At 37.1% G+C, this 20,996-nt stretch overlaps 1 pseudogene; it reads right to left on the bottom strand.

Annotated features, from left to right (window-relative positions):
* LOC112045747 (nose resistant to fluoxetine protein 6-like) overlaps positions 1-10,497 on the bottom strand; it is a 35,093-nt pseudogene extending 24,596 nt beyond the window's left edge.
* Between the last annotated feature and the right edge of the window lie 10,499 nt (positions 10,498-20,996).

Here is a 20,996-nt window from a genome sequence, read left to right on the forward strand (position 1 = left end):
CATGGTAATGTTCATTAACACATGGGTATACTATGCTACAATGTTTTTTTTTTAAATTTCGTTAGATACAAAAATTGTGACTTCTTCAAGGGAAACACATCTAGGAGTCCACGTCGATACAAAAATCGAGGAGGCCGCCGATTATGACTATTATTATTATTTACCAAGTTTATTTGATTCTTCAATTTCTTTTATCATGTTCGTAGAAAAAGCTTTTTATGCCACGGGATGTAATTAGCGATTAAAGGACTCGTGCTGTCTATTGTGCTATTCGGATTTGCCTCAAATTTGCACAAAAAACGCTTGTGCTACAATTGCCCTAATTACATGTTTTTTTTATTTTGTTTGTAAAATGATGTAGTGACTGATTATTATTATTATTTGAATGGTATACCGATATACACCCGGCCGGCAGATCTTTGCTCAACTGTCTAGTAATAGTAGTGCTATGAAAGTGGTATGTCTGACTATCGCACTGTCAATAAACTGGAACTCCATCGGAAGGTTAAATGGTTTCATAATTAACGTCTTCTTCAATCTTAATAATAATAGTCATTTCATTAAAACATAGAAAAATTGTTAAGGATTTTTTATATTCCCTGTCTGATTGTTTGACTAACTACTAAAAGTTGTTGTTCTCGGACACACACAAACACACACATATTAGTCAATATTCATATTCATTATACCAGTATCTAGATACTAAAATTATAAAGAAGAAAGATTTGATTGCTTGTTTACATTGAATAGGCTCCAAAACTACAGAACCGATTTGAAAAATTCTTTCACTGTTGGGAAGCTACACTATCCTAGAGTGTTATAGGCTATATTTTATCCTCGTATTCTAATGGGAACGGGAACTACGCGGGTAAAACCGCGTGGCGTCAAAATGGTCATTACTGAGCATGTGCTACGATTGTGGTGGTTTCACCAGCTCAGAGCTGGTCTTCCGTGAAGCCATACGTTTAACACCAGCTATAATGAATTTTAAATAGGTATGAACTTTCATTAAAAATGATAATTATGCAAGTATGCTTGAATTTGCATGGAGTAGGTAGGTAATAATTCTTTGTTTATAATGTAATGCAAATGCGTAACTGCTTGAAATGTTGGTAATTGACCTATATGTCACCCTCTTCACGTGTCATAATTACTAAAGTTATTACAACTTATTATATTTTTTTAAAGCTCATGAAATTTACTCATGGTAATAAGATGAGCCAAAAAACAAAGGTTTCTTTTTATAGATGTAAAAACCATAAGATACTCGTAAGCCCAACCTATTAGATAAACTTCAAGCTTCTAAATAGAGTTAAATTTATCATGTTTGCCATGCTTTTTTTATCATCATCATCATCATATTAGCCGATGGACGTCCACTGCAGGACATAGGCCTTTTGTAGGGACTTCCAAACATCACGATACTGCATCCAGCGAATCCCTGCGACTCGCTTGATGTCGTCAGTCCACTTGGTGGGGGGTCGGCCAACACTGCGCTTACTAGTGCGGGGACGCCATCCCAGCACTTTGGGACCCCAATGTCCATCGGCTCTTCGAACTATGTGCAACGCCCATGGCCACTTCAGCTTCGCAACTCGTTGAGCTATGTCGGTGACTTTGGTTCTTCTGCGGATCTCCTCATTTCTGATTCTATCACGCAGAGATACTCCTAACATAGTTCGTTCCATCGCCCGCTGTGTGACTCTGAGCCTTCTTTTGAGGCCCATAGTTAGCGACCAAGTCTCGGAACCATAGGTCATCACTGGCAACACACACTGTTCGAAGACTTTTGTCTTCAGGCACTGAGGAATTTCGGACGAAAAGATGTCGCGAAGTTTCCCGAATGCAGCCCAGCCGAATTGGATTCGACTGTTCACCTCTTTCTCGAAATTGGACCTACCTAACTGGATCATATGTCCTAGGTATATGTATTCGTCTACAATTTCGAGTGCAGCGTTCTCAACTATAACTGAGTGGAGCGATACATGAGCATTACACATTATTTTTGTTTTGGCCATGTTCATTATCAGGCCCACCTGTTGAGAAACGCTGCTGAGGTCATTGAGCATGGATGGTTGAGCATTTGACGGCCTCCGTGGCGCAGTGGTATGTGCGGTGGATTTACAAAACGGAGGTCCTGGGTTCGATCCCCGGCTGAGCAGATTGACATTTTCTTAATTTGTTCAGGTCTCGCTGGTGGGAGGCTTCGGCCGTGGCTAGTTACCACCCTACCGGCAAAGACGTACCGCATGGGTACGATGCCGTGTAGAAACCGAAAGGGGTGTAATTTTTCATCCTCCTCCTAACAAATTAGTCCGCTTCCATCTTAGACTGCATCATCACTTACCATCTGGTGAGATCAGTCAAGGGCTAACTTGTAAAGAAAAGTACTAAGGTCATCCAGAGTCTGTGCCATGATGACTACATGTCCGCGAACCGCAGTTGAGGTTTTTTTTTTATATTATGACCAATATTCTCACACCCCTCCAACTAGTCGGGAAAGACTGTAATAGGAGTGGGTACGACAACAGACCAACGGGGTGAGGATCGAACCATATAATATAGATCGTAACATATAATATGTCTACTTACAAATGTCAAAGTGATCCGTAACCACAATAGGCCAATACGACAGTATAATAAAAAGTTAATATGGATTATAATTCTTATCACGACTAAATAGACTACAAGATGTAACAATGAATGTTCCCATCCTCACCTTAACCCATGGAAGACTTTTAGCCTCTGCTCACGTGGGCCGAGGTCGGCGTACGGTCGCATTAGTCTTGAGAAATTGTGCGGAACAGAAAAACACAACAGCACGCCATTACCTGTGAGCAATTACATTTAATTATGATGAACAAGTCACAACATACCTACAACATTAATTGGTTAATCAAGCAAACAGTGTAAAAATCTGAAACCCGACTACGAGATAATCTTCCTATTGTTGATGAATGACTAGCCAACACGGTTTCAACCGCGTAGTTTCAACGAGTAAATATAGCCTAAGACACTTACAAATAACGTGGTTTTCCAGTGGTAAAAAATGTTTTAAAATCGGTTCAGTAGATCCACAGATACCCCCTACAATACCACAATTAACTTTACCTTTTTATAATTATTAGTACCTTTAGATAACAAATCGATTGACACCTTCCATCAAACGATACAATAGTATTTACTTATTTAGGTAATCATAATCATTATCATCATATCAGCTGATGGACGCTCACTGCAGGACATAGGCCTTTTGTAGGGACGAAATAGACGCAGTTTGTATTAACACTTTAGATCGTGATCATATACTTTTGAATGAGAGGTAACGCTTAGCGAGGCAGGTCCTATGGTAATTGGTCTAAGACAATACGTATAGACAATAATGCTAATTAGACTTCCTGTATGTTAAATTAAAATATTTTTTATTGCAAGCTTCGCATCTCTTTGAAACAATAAACTTGAAAAAAGATTAAGCATAATACGTATACAAATAGATAGACACTAACACATAAAACTGCCAAGTTCAGAGATCAAGGCAGGTTACTTTGAAAATTATGTATATTCTTTAAAATAACGAGATATCTCAGTAATGGTCGTTACAAGGACAAAATAAGCAAATGTCAGAGCTATTTAGGCTTAATGCGCCCTTCGCGTAATGAGGAAAAATGTATTTTGCGAGGGGAGAATATTATAAATTCTCTACATAGTCTCTAACAGTTTCATTATACGTTTTTACATATAGGTATATCATGATTAACCCTTGTCCAACTCACTGTTGAGCACGAGTCTACTCTCGGAATGAAAGCGGTCAGGCGAATAGTTCACTACGCTGGCTCAGCGCAGATTGATAGAAATCCCACACATAGAGAATTAAAATTATCAATTATGCAGGTTTCCTCACGATGTTTTTCCTTCACTTCCTTCAGATACGTTATTTCTTAAAATGAACATACGATCTCGCTTTATCCCCACCCACCCCAACAACACACACACAAGCTACTCGTCTTCGCCGGTCCCCGATATATGACGTCACTCAGATGCCTGGACTGACACACTCAGACCAAAACATCCTTCCCGAACGGCCCTCTAAGCCGAGATCCGAGTCTCAGAGATGCCCTTAGAGAGTCGTTCCACCCATCTACTCAGCTTCTGCCTTCGGGCCCCATCAGGCGATGCTTCTGCGCTCGCCCAAACCCCCCGGTGACGCCGCTGAGGTCCCCTAAAGAGCCTACGGCACTTAGACAATCAGAAAAATATAACGTAAAAGAGTGTTGTAAGTTCGACGTCTACCTGTGAGTTTAAGTGTGTCTGTGGCATCGTTTCAAAATAAATTTATTTATAATAGATGCGTTTTTGAAGAGAAATCTTCTTTAGCGGCGTTGTGCACTATATTGCTATTTTATTACTATTCACATTACACATTCCACTATTTTATACTCGTCGACAAAATTTTCGCCAATAACACGTCTTATTCGTACTGACTTGATCGCGATAGTTCTTAGCACAAATGATGCAGATACGATAAGCCAATTCGAATTTCACAAACTTTATACGAGCAATCAATTCTTGTGGCTTTTTCTAAATGGCAATAATTTATTGCGTCGCAACTGTAAGAATTCATTTAATTTAAGGATACTTAACCGCAATTATGCTTTTTCCAATGTAAAAATTGATCTCAAAAGTAAAATATAAGTAATTCTGTTTTTTTTTCCAAGATACAAAAAAAACTGTAACTTTTCATAATTGGACGAAGAGATATTTTATTCGATACAAAATAACGTATTTTTAAATATTTTTTTTTAAATTTTTATGTATGTACTAGCGGAGGCCCGCGACTTACTACACTAATATATAAATGTGAAAGTTTGTGCGTGTGAGTGTGTAAGTATGTTTGTTCCTCCTTTACGCCACCACTACTGAGCCGATTTGGCTGAAATTTGAAATGGAAATAGATTTTACTCTGGATTAACACACAGGGTACCTACTTTTCATCCAGGAAAAATCCATGATTCCAAAAGGAATTGTGAAAAACTAAATTTCCACGCGGACGAAGTCGCGGGCGTCTGCTAGTAATAAATCAATACGAGTACCTCTGAACAAAAGCAAATATGACTTGTAAAATCTTGAATTTAGTACTGTCAATCTATTAAGGAAAGTTTGTCTTTGGGTTAGTAAAGCCTACAGACGTTTTAGAGGCTCGTTGGTGTGAAACTGATCGTTGGTGTATATGTGTGTAGTAATATGTTCTGGTTCTCGTATCAAAACTAAACCGACTTCCCGGAATCTATTGACAATACACTTTTTAGTTCTTTCAATCAATTATTAACGTTTACCTGCCTGGGTTATTTCGTCGTCTGACAAAAATGGCGTCGTACAAGCTTCCAATCACGTTCAACGTTAGCAAAACGAGTAAGAACACACCAACTGCTAAGTCTCCACCATCTTTCTGTCGTTCTTCATTCTCGTTACAATACAGAGGTGCAGTCACCCTACATTTCAATTCATAGTTGTTCCACAGGGAATCATTGAGACATTCTTCTATGACTAGCTTTAGTTCTGCGTTCCCAGAGTCTGTGTTACTGTAAGTTATTGGCTTAGTGGTGTTTTGTAGGAATCTCTTGCACGTCCGTGTCACACAGACTCCATGGTGTATAAATGTATGATTGAAATGTTTCTTGCTGTACTCTGAATAGTTCTGGAACAACGATAAAAAAAAATATTTATTTTATCTAAAGACAGTTAAAGAAATTACTAAGCATAAGTAAGAGCCGTGGATAAGGCCCCTGCCTTCGATTCGGAGGGCGTAGGTTCATATCTGGTCCAGGGCATATACCTCCAACTTTTCAGTTGTGTGTGTTTTAAGAACTTACATATCACGTGTCTCAAACGGTGAAGGAAAAACATCATGTAATGTCTGCTAATCCGCACTGGGCCAGCTTGTTTGACTATTAGTTAGACCCCTCTCATTCTGAGATGAGACTTGTGCTCTACAATGAGCCGAATAAACATTTTCAATGATTTTTAGTAAAAAATAATTTTATTAATTTTAATTTTTTTAATTTTTTATTTTCTCTGATTAACCCACGGAAATACACATAATATAATACTCGTAGATAGAAACACTGTTAGGAGCCGATTTAATTATTAACGTCTTACTGTGCTCGAATTAAGATAAGTAAACAAGGTAAGTTTTGATATTAAAAAAACACAGAAGATAGATAAACTGCTCCTCAGTAAATTCGAAACACTTCTTTTTTTATGGTTTCTGTCCTAATTGAACACAAAAGAGTTTTCATTCCATAAGAAAACATGCAAATTAGAATTTTTTTTTATCTTTTCCTTATCCTTTAAACGAAATGATTCACGTATGGGCGAGGCACATAGTTCAAAGAGCCGGTGGAAGTTGGGGTCCAAAGATGGGCTGATAACACCAAGCGAATCGCATGGATTCGCTGGATACAGGCGGCTCAGGATCGTGATGTTTGGAAGTCCCTACAAAAGGCCCATGTCCTGCAGTGGACGTCTATCGGCTGATATGATGATGATGATAAGATATACCCATGCCTGAAAATCAGCACTACAGCTCTCAACTGTAGTATCGAGCTGAGGCAGCGCCCCATTCAGCTGAATTTCTTTATTATATTATTATACTAAGTACGTACTATACTAAGTACAGACAGAGGAACTTTGTAATTTAAGTAGGTATCTTTAAGTAGTTTGTAAGCTCTGTTAGTATTAGTTTGTAATTTCTTCTTGATCTTTTAATTTGTTTTTTTTTTAGCTGAATATAGGATTTTATTATTATTATTAGATATACAAATTAAATTCTAATTTTTAGACAAATGTGTGTTCTGAGTTGACGTACATTTCAACTACTATTTTATTACTACTTTATTTGTTTACTGTGACTTTGTAACGTCTGAATTTTTTTTTTATAAAACCTAAATGGACAATTATCCCGGAATAATAACGATGGTGAATTTTACCGTTACATAAATAGTAATCATTCATATTGGATTTACTAGGTATTTTTAGAATAACAAAATTTATTTAACATAAAGTAGTGGTCACGACCAAAGCCCCACAACACGTTAGTAATTAATATATATCATCTATTTATTTTTATTTTATGATGTTGCTAAAAGATTAATCATAATTTTATTATAATTATTACGGGGAAAGGGCTGGTTATCCTTAACACAGATGCAGTGTAGGTAGGATAACCAGTTCTTGGTCTTTAAAATACTTATGTATGTAGGTATATACCTACTTGTAAAATACAAAATAGTACAATTCTTTATAGAAGATTACAGAATACAGTGAACCCGATATATATCTGGCAGAATAAAAGAAATTCAGGTGAATAGTGGGTGAAATAAGAGCTAGCTGGTCACTCGCGTATATCTGACTAGCTGTCGCCGCGCGGTTTCACCCGCGTGGTTCCCGTTCCCGTAGGAATACGGGGATAAAATATAGCCTATAGCCTTCCTCGATAAATGGGCTATCTAACACTGAAAGAATTTTTCAAATCGGACCAGTAGTTCCTGAGATTAGCGCGTTCAATCGAACAAACAAACAAACAAACTCTTCAGCTTTATTATATTAGTATAGATTCTCGTAGAATAAGGGTATAAAATATAGCCTAGTTTACTGTCTGATAATGTTGAATCATTCAAATCAGTAGTTCTGTAGTTTATTCGTTACATACATAATACTAATTTTTCCTCTTTATAACATCAGTGTAGATTCGATGATAATTCTTCACAGTTGAAAATCTACCAGACGGTTTTAGTCAGCATTTTCTTTTCTTTATTAACTAAAGATAATAAATATACTTAATAAACTTATACTAATATTATGAAGAGGTAAAATTTGTGTGTCTATGAGGTTGTAATCACTGGATCTACTAAGCCGATTTTAAAAATTATTTTACGAATAAAAAGCCACATCATTGTGAGTACTATAGGCTATATTTCATCCCTCGTAGTCCCCGTGATATCCCCGATGATCACGGAGCGTCTAATATATGTGTACTTACTTGCATCATGGTGTACAGTTCACTTGGGGTGTCGGTCACCACATCTATGTCGACGGTACAATACAGTCCATCTGGATTCATGAGACAGTGGTCGTAATCGTCCAGGTGGAACATTGGCGGCATGCGGGAATAGTCTGAACCTGGAATTTTATCGTAATTTACTAGTTGAAGTTTCATGCCTAACGATCACCTCAAAGCTGTGTAATCTTAATCGAATCGAATCGAAACCGAGTCTTGACTAGTCACAGGCACTTAGCCTGTGACTAGTCAAGACTCGGTTTCGATTTACACGCGTGCTATCCTATCCTACTTTTAAATTTTCACAAAAATGCATTAGAGGGCAGTGTAGTTTAGTCATACCATTTGTGCTGAAAAATTACTTATGCGTTGATTTAATACCTGATAATTATTTTTGAATAGTTGATTCAAGTAATAAAAGTTCAATTTTTCTACTGCGAAGTAAGTAAGTTTTGACGGCCCCCGTGGCGCAGTGGTATGCGCGGTGGATTTACAAGACGGAGGTCCTGGGTTCGATCCCCGGCTAGGCCGATTAAGGTTTTCTTAATTGGTCCATGTCTGGGTGGTAGGCTTCGGCCGTGGCTGGTTACCACCCTACTGACAAAGACGTACCGCCAAGCGATTTAGCGTTCCGGTAAAATGTCGTGTAGGAACCATAAGGTGTGTGACTTTTCGTCCTCCTCCTAACAAGTCAGTCCGCTTCCATCTTTGATTGTAACTTACTCAGGTGAGATTGTAGTCAAGGGCTAACTTGTAAAGAGTTTTTGTATGTAATTTTAGAGGTCACATTGAAAAAATGTACTAGGCAAAGTTGTACATCTAGCTTAAAAAACTGTTCATTTAGTTTGAATTCCAAACACTTCGTCACAATTGCAATTTTCGTACCGTAAAAATCGTTTCTAAAATCTGTTCCGGTCACTTGAATAACAAAAGAATTTTCATTGAATCATAAGATAGCAGTAGAAATAATAAAACTTACATGGAACGTGTAGTAAAAAAGGCAAGTAAAAAAATTTGTTTTGCCATAGTCAACTACAACCCTTTTGTCTTCCCACACGTCTGTCCGTCCGCGGATTAACTCAGAAGCAATTAGTCCTAACATTTGTAATTTAATAAATGATAATAATAAATGATTTATTGAGCAAAAAAAAAATTGTATACAGAATATGTTGAAACGACAGTTGTGCTAAAATCCATAAAAGATTTTGTGTTACAACCACCATCTCTTTACGAACGAAGATTACAATATGTTTAGCTGCAGTACAAGTACAATTAAAAACTTAGTATTAAATTGCGATTTTAAAATTTTAGTTTATAAGGTAGCTTATATAATCAAGTTTATACATAACTTATAATTTTTTCCAATTTATATATAATTTGAATTACAAATACAATTAAAAACTTAATATATGTACATTTGTAATTTATACCAGTTTATTTTAATAATTTAAAGGTAGGCGTAGCGTATGCGTATGTGTGTGTGTGTGTGTGTGTGAGTGTTGTGTGCGAGAGGGTGCGTGTGTACATGAGAGTGTGCGTGCTTGTAAGATTAAGTTATTATCTAAGAATCTTAAGCAATTTGCCAGTTTCATCGTAATCTAATGTTTGAAGCCAGGTTTTAACATTGATTCTACAAGTATTGTCAGTCAATTAATGCAATTCCATTACTTTGCTAGCTACAATGTACAGATGCTTTCCAAGAAATGATATATGCTTTTGAGCAAAGCTGGTTCTACAATGTTTAACTACACAAATTTTGTCTTTCCTCCGTCTGTAATTAATGTTATGTCAAAAATTATTTTGTTTATGTTGACACATTATACTATTGAGTATAAACAATCGCCTAACTGTTAGGACTTGACAATGGCTATATAGATCACGAGTAGGGTAATCAAAAGGCCTATATATTATAATGGGTATGTACATAAGATGCGCCGATAAAGTTATGAAAAAATGTTGAAAATAAATTTTATTAGATTACCTATCTCCCGTACATTTTAAAACGGGGATGATTATGTTTATACTCGTCTAACCCACAGGGTCAATGTTATTGATATAATAATGTGAGCATTTAAAAATATAAGAGCATGGTAGATATAGTATACAGACTGTCTCACTTTATAATTACGTCTGTAATAAAATGTCTCCGATATCACAGGTTTTTATGACTCAATGATTGTTGTATGAATGAAGTTATTGATTAAAATCAGTACAAACTTACCGTTAAGTTCATATATAAGGGCATAGCATTGAGAAATTATCAAATTAAATATAATAAAAGTTAACTTTTTCATTTTTATGGTTGTAAAAGTAATGTTTTCAAATACTATCAATCGTCAAGACACCACAACTTTAAATTTTTCTGAAAATACTTGGAATGGAATAGTTATCTTCCTCCACTAAAAATACGCTAAATTTGTTAATACCACGTCTACACTGGTAGGCGATCTTAAGCTTAGTGACAATTTTATCTCGTTGACCCTAGTTTTAATACTATTGTTGACATGCAATCATTATATTATGACTAGAGTAACTGCCTCATTGGTCCCGTGGTTAGCTGGTTCAGCTACGGACAATGAGGTCCAGGGTTCGAATCCCGGGTCAGGCCAACAAAAACAAATTGGGATTTTTCTTACAAGGAAAATCTTAATAGCAGCCTGGAGTTGGGAAGTTGGCGGTGTTACTACACCCCCGTGCCTCGGAGAGCACGTAAAGCCGTCGGTCCTGCGCCTGATCTCTCACCGGTCGTGTCGGTCTGCCGTCCCATCGGATTTCGAGAGTGAGAGAAGAGAGAGTGCACCTGTGCTTGCGCATACACTTGTGCACTATAATATCTCCTGCGTACATGGTTAATCTCACCATGAGATTAGCCGCCGTGACCGAAAAAAAAAAAAAAAAAAAAAAGTCGGTCGGGAGCATATTATTATTATTATATTATGACAATGCTTCTTTAGTGTAATTTTGCACAAACAACAGACAACACTGTTCAGCAGTTCAACACTTTGTTTGTCGATGTTATTGTTGCAAGTGCGAATCGGTATCGCCCACGAAGGGCTCCGTACCATTCTTTTTTTTTTAATTCCAAAAAAAAAAATTTAATCCTTTCACGATCGACACGATGAAGTTTGCATAAGTTTTTTTTCTACTTTCCATCTTACCCCTAAGATGTAAGTAAGTGCTCCCTATATTCAAATTTCACCTTCACGGTACATCTCTGCGTTTAGGTAAAAAAAAATATATGTGTACCAAAACGAGTGTTTTTGACGGCCTCCGTGCCGTAGTATGCGCGGTGGATTTACAAAACAGAGGTCCTGAGTTCAATCCCCAGCTGGGCAGATTGATATTTTCTTAATTGGTCTGGCTTGGGAGGCTTTGGCCGTGGCTAGTTACCACCCTACCGGCAAAGACGTACCGCCAAGCGATTTAGCGTTCCGGTACGATGTCGTGTAGAAACCGAAAGGAGTGTGGATTCTCATCCTCCTCCTAACAAGCCCGCTTCCATCTTAGACTGCATCGTCTCTTACCATCTATTGTTTGTATTGCTTATAAAAAACTTCCGATTTATTTTTGCGCCATTGTAAATGTGCATCGTCTCTCAAACTCATTATCAACTTTACATTATGTGTGATCCACGGACTGTAAAGCTAGGTATATATCTAAACATATATACCTACTTTAGTGACTAATTTAGGTAAGACTAAATGCTAGTCCGATGATGTATTTATTCATGCCATGTAAGAATATCATAAAGATTTAGGTTTTTCAGCCAGTGTTCTTTTATGTAAAGTTCTTTCAAAAACGGCTTAAATTAACACAACACCGTGTTAGCACTGCCTTGAAACTGATCATCAGTTAGTACATAATATGAAATATAAAACTTAGTATGATATTATTTTTCGCTTTTTAGTTTAGTTAGTATGTTTTGTGTTTTTGAAGTCGGTTTTTTTTATTTTTATATTTTTACTGTAATCATACCAGATATAGATCTTGTGCCAAAGGTATGTTGCTTTGAGTATTGTTAAAACATTGTATGTAATAGCGGCGTCTGACTTAGATTTAAACAAATTAATGAGTAGGAAACACGACAAAAGAGGATTACTTATTATGACTTGATTACGCAACTTGGATACCGTCTTAAATGGATGCACCATCATGACTAGTACAATTAGAAATTTTGGAAGAAGCATTTGGCGTTACTTTGCGGAAGTCCATCCTCAGGAGATTTTGACTTTGCAATTGCACGTTGTAGAGTCAACATCTCCTGAGGATGCTCCGGTTTCGGGGTGAAACGTACGTAGAGAGTATTTTGTCGGACCTGGGTGACGTTGATCAGATCGACTCCAGACCTGCATTAAATTGTAGTGCTGTAAAAAGGTTAATGGAAAAAATATTAAACGCTATAGTTGTCCTTACAATTTTTGAAAGTTTCCCTCGATTTCCCCAGGATCCCATAATCAAATTGTGACAATGACCACTTCAGGGGTATACACTTTCAAACAATTAACACTCAGGCGGAGCCACATCTGTTCTACTGTTTCATGTTGAGGAAATGGGCATATTCTAGCCCTAATAAAGTAACGAACGATTCCAACAATATCTGGGTGGAATGTACCAGTCTGTCAGGAACTGATGGAGCACGACCTTCCTCACCAGAACGTAACCAGGTTTCATTGATGGCCATGATATCAACTTTAAACCTGTCCATAGCTACCACGAACTCATCATGCTTAGAACCAAAAATAATAGACATATAGTATACACACAAGTAATTATTAATAATAATTAATTAATTTCTTTTTTTTTAAGAATATTTGCCATATCTACCAATAGTTCGACCGCTCTTACCGTTGAGCTATTGAGGCTTATTACTGTAATATAATTACTGTAGTAGTGTACGAAATATCCATGAAATAAACTTTTATTTACTTTTTCATACAAACAGATAATAACTCATAAAATACAATATTAATATGATATAATAGATAAGTAAGTAAGTTGTATAAAATAAAATTATTGTTAATACGATTTTATAGACCTTAAAAGATCCAAAAAAAATTAAAATAAAGACACATTACAAGGACAGAGAAAGAAAGCCTAAAAATATTAAAAATAACAGCATTTGATTAAACACTTAAAATACAATCGAATAATAATATACAAAACTGGTAGTGAAAAAAATTTGCTAATATCGTCTACTAAGCGAACCCGATGCGCAGGTGCAGTATTATTCTTACGTATGAAAATACGGCCTTCTTTTGTCCTTGCAAACTTCCAATCTCTCTTATAGTAGATTTGCAGTTACTCGAGCGTCATTGAGACCGATTACATTTGGTAGATTAAATTATAGGAAGAATAAATGGTTATTTACTTTTTCCGCTTTTAGCGGTGGAAAAAAAACTACAGACTTTAAAAAAAAAATTTATTACTTTGGCTTACTGAAATTGTAAGAAAATTTTAGCGATTAATTAGGAGATTATTTCCTTAAAAATAAGTAAAAAATTAATCGCACTCGTACCTCGAGCACTAAAATATAAGGGTTTAATTTTGTAACTTTGAAACCCTCCCATTCCATTACGTTACGCTCAAATCGTCAGATTTTCGAAATGTGCAGTTTTTAGCTATCAACTCACCTACCTTATCTTAATCTGACGTGCTGGTTGAGTATTTATGAAGTTAGTTTTTTTTTTGGTTGCCCTAAACTTACCCACCAATATTAAGGGCTCATACTCGGTGGAGGTACTCGGCAAAGTGTAAGGTATAGTCCCTTATGTTTATCTGCCGCGCTCGAGTAACTGCAAAAATCCCCTCTTCGGCTCCTCTACTATCATGGTTTTCTTCGCGGACCTTATAAAATAATAGTCTATTCTTCTGCGTCAAGTGCTACATAGAAGCGTCGCGGCTCAGCACTCGACACTACTCCCGATGAGTCAGCGCCGCGGTGGACTCGCGCCGCTCGCAGCAAGTGGTCACGAACCGCAGTCGCAACCGCTGCTGCACCCCGCCGTCCGCGCCTTTCACCGCCGCGTGCAGCGGGCCCGAGCGTTGCGCCGAGACTACGTCCCGATCGTTAAGCTCTACACCCAGTTTTCTGGACAATATACTAGTTAATTAAGTAAAGTTTCTCCCGGAAGCTCCTGTAATCCGGAAATTTCCACATCGTTCAACAGGAGCTCCTGGTCTCTTTCATTAATCTTATCTTGAAACTTAGCTAGCATATCAAAATCATTCCCTCCTCCTGATACGCGAGACCGAGACTGTTCCTCAAAATTCAAAATTCATTTATTTCAAGTAGGCTCAGTTTACAAGCACTTTTGATACGACTATCTGTAAAGATTCTACCACTGGTTTAGAAGGCTGGTTCTGTTGAGAAGAAACCGGCAAGAAACTCAAAAGTTGCTCTTTTAAAAAAATCATACAATATTATAATTTACAATAATTGATGACAACATTACAATTTCTTATAGTTTTACTTCCTGTGTGAAGCTGATCCATTGGCCTCTTACTTCCTGTGTGAAGGTGGAAGCTGATCCAATGACCTCCAAGCATCTTTATCATTGAGGGATACGTCAATGGTGTAGTACCCTCGACTAAGTAAATGTTTTTTGACACATTGCTTAAAGCTAAGCATTGACAGGTCCATCACAGTTCAAAGTTGCGACAATCCATTCTGCTCTTGTACTCCGATATGGTGACATTAAGTTGCGTGATCTCGTTCCTGAAGCTGGCCATTTCAGATCTCAAAAGCCTGAGCTCAACTAGGATACTGTTCATCGAGTCAACGTCCATCGTATTACCAACCATATTTGTATGGCCTACAAGAGATGAAAATAATGGCTTATCATCCAAAGTTGATTGTGGTTTTTGAGTATCTACGGTTACAGTAGAGCTTGCATTAGGCTTAGGCTTACATTTATTGCACAGCAAGCCAACCCACTTTTTGGAAACAGCTCCAGTAGGGCTCAATTTTGCACACTCTTTATGAAATATCGAAATGCATTTAAGACAGCGCCCTCTGTTGAACTGACAAAGCGACCGCAATGTTTACAGTTTCTAGCCATCACGCTGAGATCCAAACCGATCACTGACCAAAGAGTACAGACACCACTGTAAGATGGCGCCACTTTGCAATTTAATATTGATAACAAAACAAATATAATTTGTTTTGTTATCAATATTTAAAAATTCATTTTCATTTCATTTTCATTTCATTCATTTCATTTCATTCATTTCATTTCATTTCAATATAAGATAAATCCACTAATCCAGTCGAAGTGCAGTTAAACCTTGGTAGGTGCACAACACAATGACACAATTATTATAATAATAATGTTGAGAAAATATAAAAAATCGTAAGTGTGGAACACTAAAGCGCCAATATCCCAACTCTGACGGTACGCAAATAAACAACAAACAGCTGATTTTAATTTTGTATTAAAAGTAATATCGCTATTCCGCTACAAACGTTTGTGCACATCTTTATTAGTTTAATTTTGACATCATCATTATCAACCCATATTCGGCTCACTGCTGAGCTCGAATTTCCTCTCAGAATTAGAGGGGTTAGGTCAATAGTCCGCCACGCTGGCCCAATGTGGCAGACTTCACACACGCAGAAAATTAAAAAAAATATCTGGCATACAGGTTACCTCACGATGTTTTCCTTCACCGTTTGAGACACGTCATATTTAATTTCTTAAAATGCACACAACTGCAAAGGTGGAGGTGCATGCCCCGGACCGAATTCGAACCCACACCCTCCGAAATCAGAGGCAGAGGTCATATCCACTGGGCTATCACGGCTCTCATATTTTTTTTTATTTTGACAGCATGACCAAAACTCCTAGGTCATCGAAGCAAAGACATGTCGAACTTGAATTTAGTTCTGAGGTGTAATTGATGAACATTTCTGGAAAATGACACAGTGCCAATTAGTCAAATCAATAGAGCATTTTCCCTCGACGTCCTCAAAAAAGCTTAGAGCCAAATACAAACTTTTTGCACAAATCGTCCCCCGTGTTACCAAGATCTCCAAACATACACTGTACATTGTACAATGTACATATTGTAAAATAAATACATAGATAACGTTATTTTAAATATATTGTAAACAAACAACATGCTGATAATGCATGACAAGCAAAATAAAAGGGAAGCCTTTAAAAACAATGCTTCCACGAAATATATTCGTATACCTACCTACGTAAGTAGTGTCCAAGTGTCAGTCATTACAATAAATCAATATTTAAATAAATTCTTTCCCTAGGGTCCACGTGACTACACATTTACTCGGTTATATTGCCGATCGAGTTTATCGAATGTGATGCAATATTTTTGTTAAATAAAAAAATCCAAAGGTTAGAACTACGAGTACTTGTATACCGTAATTAATGGATAAAACGCAAATAGTAAATACACCACCTAATTACCTAAAATTAAATTTGTATATTTTACCCAAAATCCCTAGGGTGACCAAGTTATATTTTTGTTTTTTGACTTTTCAAAATTTTCTATTTTGAATCAGTTTTTTCCATATTCTAGCAGCTGTATTTTATACATGAAAAATAATTAAACTTTTTTTGATTCTCTCAATATTCAATATCTCAGACCAATTACATCATAGGGACCCGCCTCGCTAGCTAGACGTTACCCTTCAGTCAACATTACGAATTAAACTACCAATTTAATATTATGTAGAAGAAGCTTTGAAAGCAATAATTATTTTTCTTTCATTACGATGACCCTATTAAATAATTTGTCTTTAAAAAAAGGATGGAACTGATGTGTACCAACATTTTAAAAACTTGTACACTTATCGAAGTTTATAAATTGGTATAAAACATCTGTTTTCATGTTGTTGGTAAATATGTATGGAAGGTGCTAAGTTTTAAATACAAGAAACAAAGCTCAAAGTGTGCACTGTCCAACTTTTTCCTTAAAAATGTCTTACAATATCTGCCTACTTACTTAAATTTTCTAATGTGTTGAATTATTATTAGTGGCCAAAAATAACCACAATTGCAGAAGCAGTGCCTTTTAAATTTCTTGGTAGAAAGATTGACTACAAAGAACGTACACCATCCTTATACTAAAGCCATACTCGAAGAGTACTGTATACTAACAAACAAATTAGAAATAAAAATAATAGCTAATTAAGACTGAAGTTTTACATAGGACAACCACTACCTACTACTCATACTGACGCATTAGTTCGAGATGAAATTTTAAACTAAAAATTAATAAATAATAAAATTTTAATAAAAAAAATATAACCGACTTCAAAACCTGAAAACGTACCCACTAAACTAAAAAGTGAAAAATAACATCATAATATTATTATGTTCTACCTGCTGATCAGTATGAAGGCGGTGCTAAGCCGGTGTTGTCTTAATTTAAGCCGTTTCTGACAGGACCACATGAAACAACACTGTCTGCAACATCTGAATCACTATGATATTACATGGCTTGAATTAATACATCACCGGCTTAGCACCGCCTTCATACTGATCATCAGGTAGAACATATTAATATTATGATGTTATTTTTCACTTTTTAGTTTAGTGGGTGGTGGTAGTGGAAGTCTGTTATATTTTTTTTATTAAAATTTTTGTATTTATCATTTTCTAAAATATAATTTTATTTGTAAAAACAAAATCAATTGAATCTTACTGGTAATAATTTCTTTCTTACGTTCGAATAACATACTTTTGCTACATAACCCTGCACAGCGCATCATTGCCCTTAAAACGCACTTGGCCGGGGTTTTTTTTTAGTTTTTGTTTGTACATAATTATTATATTATTTATAAAATATAATTTCATTTATTTCGTTAATAATTTAATATAACAACTGATTATAATAAAACATATTCTGCGTAACACAACAGGAAGAAGGCGAAGGGCATAACAAAATACGTGTTTTTAAAATGGCCTTTGAAGTTGACTATTTCAAATATGTGTTCGGAGAGCCCACGGTAGTTAGATACACCTCATTTTATGAAGGGTCAAAGTTTGTCTGTCCATGCTCATGCAATAGGTATTTCGTAAGTACGGTAGCCAATTATAGAGGGCCCGATTCAGAGCAAGCGGGGCATTTGCCCTGAGCAGCCTAAATAGGGGGCGGTAAAAATGGTTGCCATACATGGTGAACCTATTCGGCTGAGCTCGAGTCTCCTCCAAGAATGAGAGGGGAAATTTGCACAATCACGTGTATAGTGCAATTTTTTTTCAATTTAACAGCAGGCATTTGTCTTTAAGTGGTAAGTTGAACTGTGTAAATTATGTGGATCGTGCATTTGAGGTTAAATTCACCACTCTATCCATAGTCCAAAAAGCCTAGAGGACGACGTGCGCATTCAAACGAATAATCCTCACATCCAAATAACCGATGAAATCTACAATGAAGAATTGATTCCGATTGAGGATCAATGCTTGACTATTGCAAACAAGCTACTGATTGAAGTAGGAATGACTGCGCCAAATCGATCAATGCATGATGCATTCAACCAAGAATTAAATCGAGAGCTGCAATACAATGTTGATACATTGCAGGAATTCGTTCGAAATAATGTGCCGTTGCTGAATGAACAGCAAAACAAGTATACGAAACATTAATGCAAGCCTCCATTTTTGACGGCCTCCGTGGCGCTGTGGTATGCGCGGTGGATTTACAAAACGGAGGTCCTGGGTTCGATCCCCGGCTGGGAAGATTGAGATTTTCTTAATTTGTCCAGGTCTGGCTGGTGGGAGGCTGCGGCCGTGGCTAGTTACCGGCAAAGACGTACCGCCCAAGCGATTTAGCGTTCCGGTACGATGCCGTGTAGAAACCGAAAGGGGTGTGGATTTTCATCCTCCTCCTAACAAGTTAGCCCGCTTCCAACTTAGACTGCATCATCACTTACCATCAGGTGAGATTGTAGTCAAGGGCTAACTTGTAAAGAAAAAAAAAAAACAGGTTGTCACTCAATTTAAACACAATTGATACTCCAACATGAAATATTTCCCCATCCAGTGCAATGGGAAAATTGTTGATGCAATTCAAGCTCATTGTTTGGGATGAGTGCACAATGGCACATAAGAAATCACTTGATGCACTTAACTTCACACTGAAGGATCTTCGGCGTAATAAGAACATCTTTGGCGGCTTAATGATATTGTTGGCAGGCGATTTCAGGCAGACGCTGCCAGTAATTCCCCGCCTGCAGATAAATGCTTGCCTGAAGGCATCACCTTTATGGAATAACGTAAAAACATTATCGCTAACACTAATGCTGCATAATTTTCCTTACAATTGTTAGCTGTTGGAAATGGAAAAGTCCCAGTTGATGCGACATCTGGATTAATTACTCTTACCAACGACTTTTGCCGATTTGTAGACTCTCAATTAGCTCTTATTGAAAATGTTTTCCCAAACATTAGTAAGAATTATCAGAATTATGCTTGGTTAGGTCAACGAGCAATTCTTGCCGCAAAGAATAATGATGTACACGCACTGAATTTCACCATTCAATCAAAAATTGCTGGCGATTTGGTGACATACAAATCCGTTGATTCCATAACAAATCCCGATGATGTAGTAAATTATCCAACGGAGTTACCAGGATTTCCACCACATAACTAGCAACTCAAAATTGGTACAGTTATTATGATATTGCGTAATTTGAATCCACCGCGTCTTTGCAACAGTACCCGACTTTCGGTAAAGAGACTTATGCCGAATTTGATTGAGGCAACCATTATTCACGGAAAGTACGCAGGTGAAAATGTATGTATTCCTCGAATACCAATGATTCCGACTGATCTTCCGTTTGACTTCAAACGATTGCAATTTCCAGTTCACAATGACAATTAACAAGTCGCAAGGCCAATCGCTTAAGGACCCTACTCACACATCTGCCGCAGGGGCAATCTAGGGTGCACGGCGGTTGTGGCGATATCGGGAGTATCTCTACACACTTGCCTGCCGTGCAGTGTTCCAGAATAAGCCGAGCTGAGCACACGTATTGAGAATGGCACCCCTATTATCGACCACTCAAAAGATTGGAGTAGCCTTGGCGCTTTCTGTGGTGCTACCTCAAAAAAAAGGAAAAGGAGATACTGGGTGAAGAAATGGCTACAGAAAAGAAGAGAGTTATGCCACATGAATATTATAAAAGTACACATTTTGATTCTACGCTGTTTGTACGTACACTCCGTGTGACAGCTGCTGACATACTGACTGAGAAATTGCCCCAATCGCGCTACACACGCACCGACGGCAGGGACGACTTAGGGATCAAGGATAGTCTCGCGCCCCTGCCGCCCTGCCGCAGGGCCATCCTCCCAAATTGCCCCGGTATACCTACACACATCACAATTAAGGATGCAATTAAGGGTCATCCTCACTCCTACACCCTAGATTGCCCCTGCGGCAGATGTGTGAGTAGGGCCTTTTAGTGTTTGCGGGATAAATTTAGAAAATTATTGTTTTTCACATAGGCAATTCATGTCAAAATCTATTCATTAATTATTTACCTGTTCTATAGACATGGAGGGCTATTCTGTAACGATATCTATACTTCTATACTCTATACTAATATATAAAGTTGAAGAGTTTGTTTGTTTGATTGAACGCGCTAATCTCAGAAACTAATTGTCCGATTTGAAAATCAAAATCAAAATCAAAAATCATTTATTTCAAGTAGGCTCAGTTTACAAGCACTTTTGACACATCAGTTGACTATTTGTAAAGATTCTACCACCGGTTCGAATACTACAGAATAGCCCTCCAGCAAATTAACATTTAAATTAACAGTCAAACTGTTCACATAGAATATCATCCGTCGTCTCAACTGCACAGTTTTTTTGAATGATTTTGATTGAATTTTAGATAATATGATAAAACTGTATAGTTTAAATTAGGTTGTTAAAACTAAAGGTCACAATATACTTACATACAGACATAA

The sequence above is a fragment of the Bicyclus anynana genome, chromosome 7 (genome assembly GCF_947172395.1).
Source record: "Bicyclus anynana chromosome 7, ilBicAnyn1.1, whole genome shotgun sequence".
NCBI lineage: Eukaryota > Metazoa > Arthropoda > Insecta > Lepidoptera > Nymphalidae > Bicyclus > Bicyclus anynana.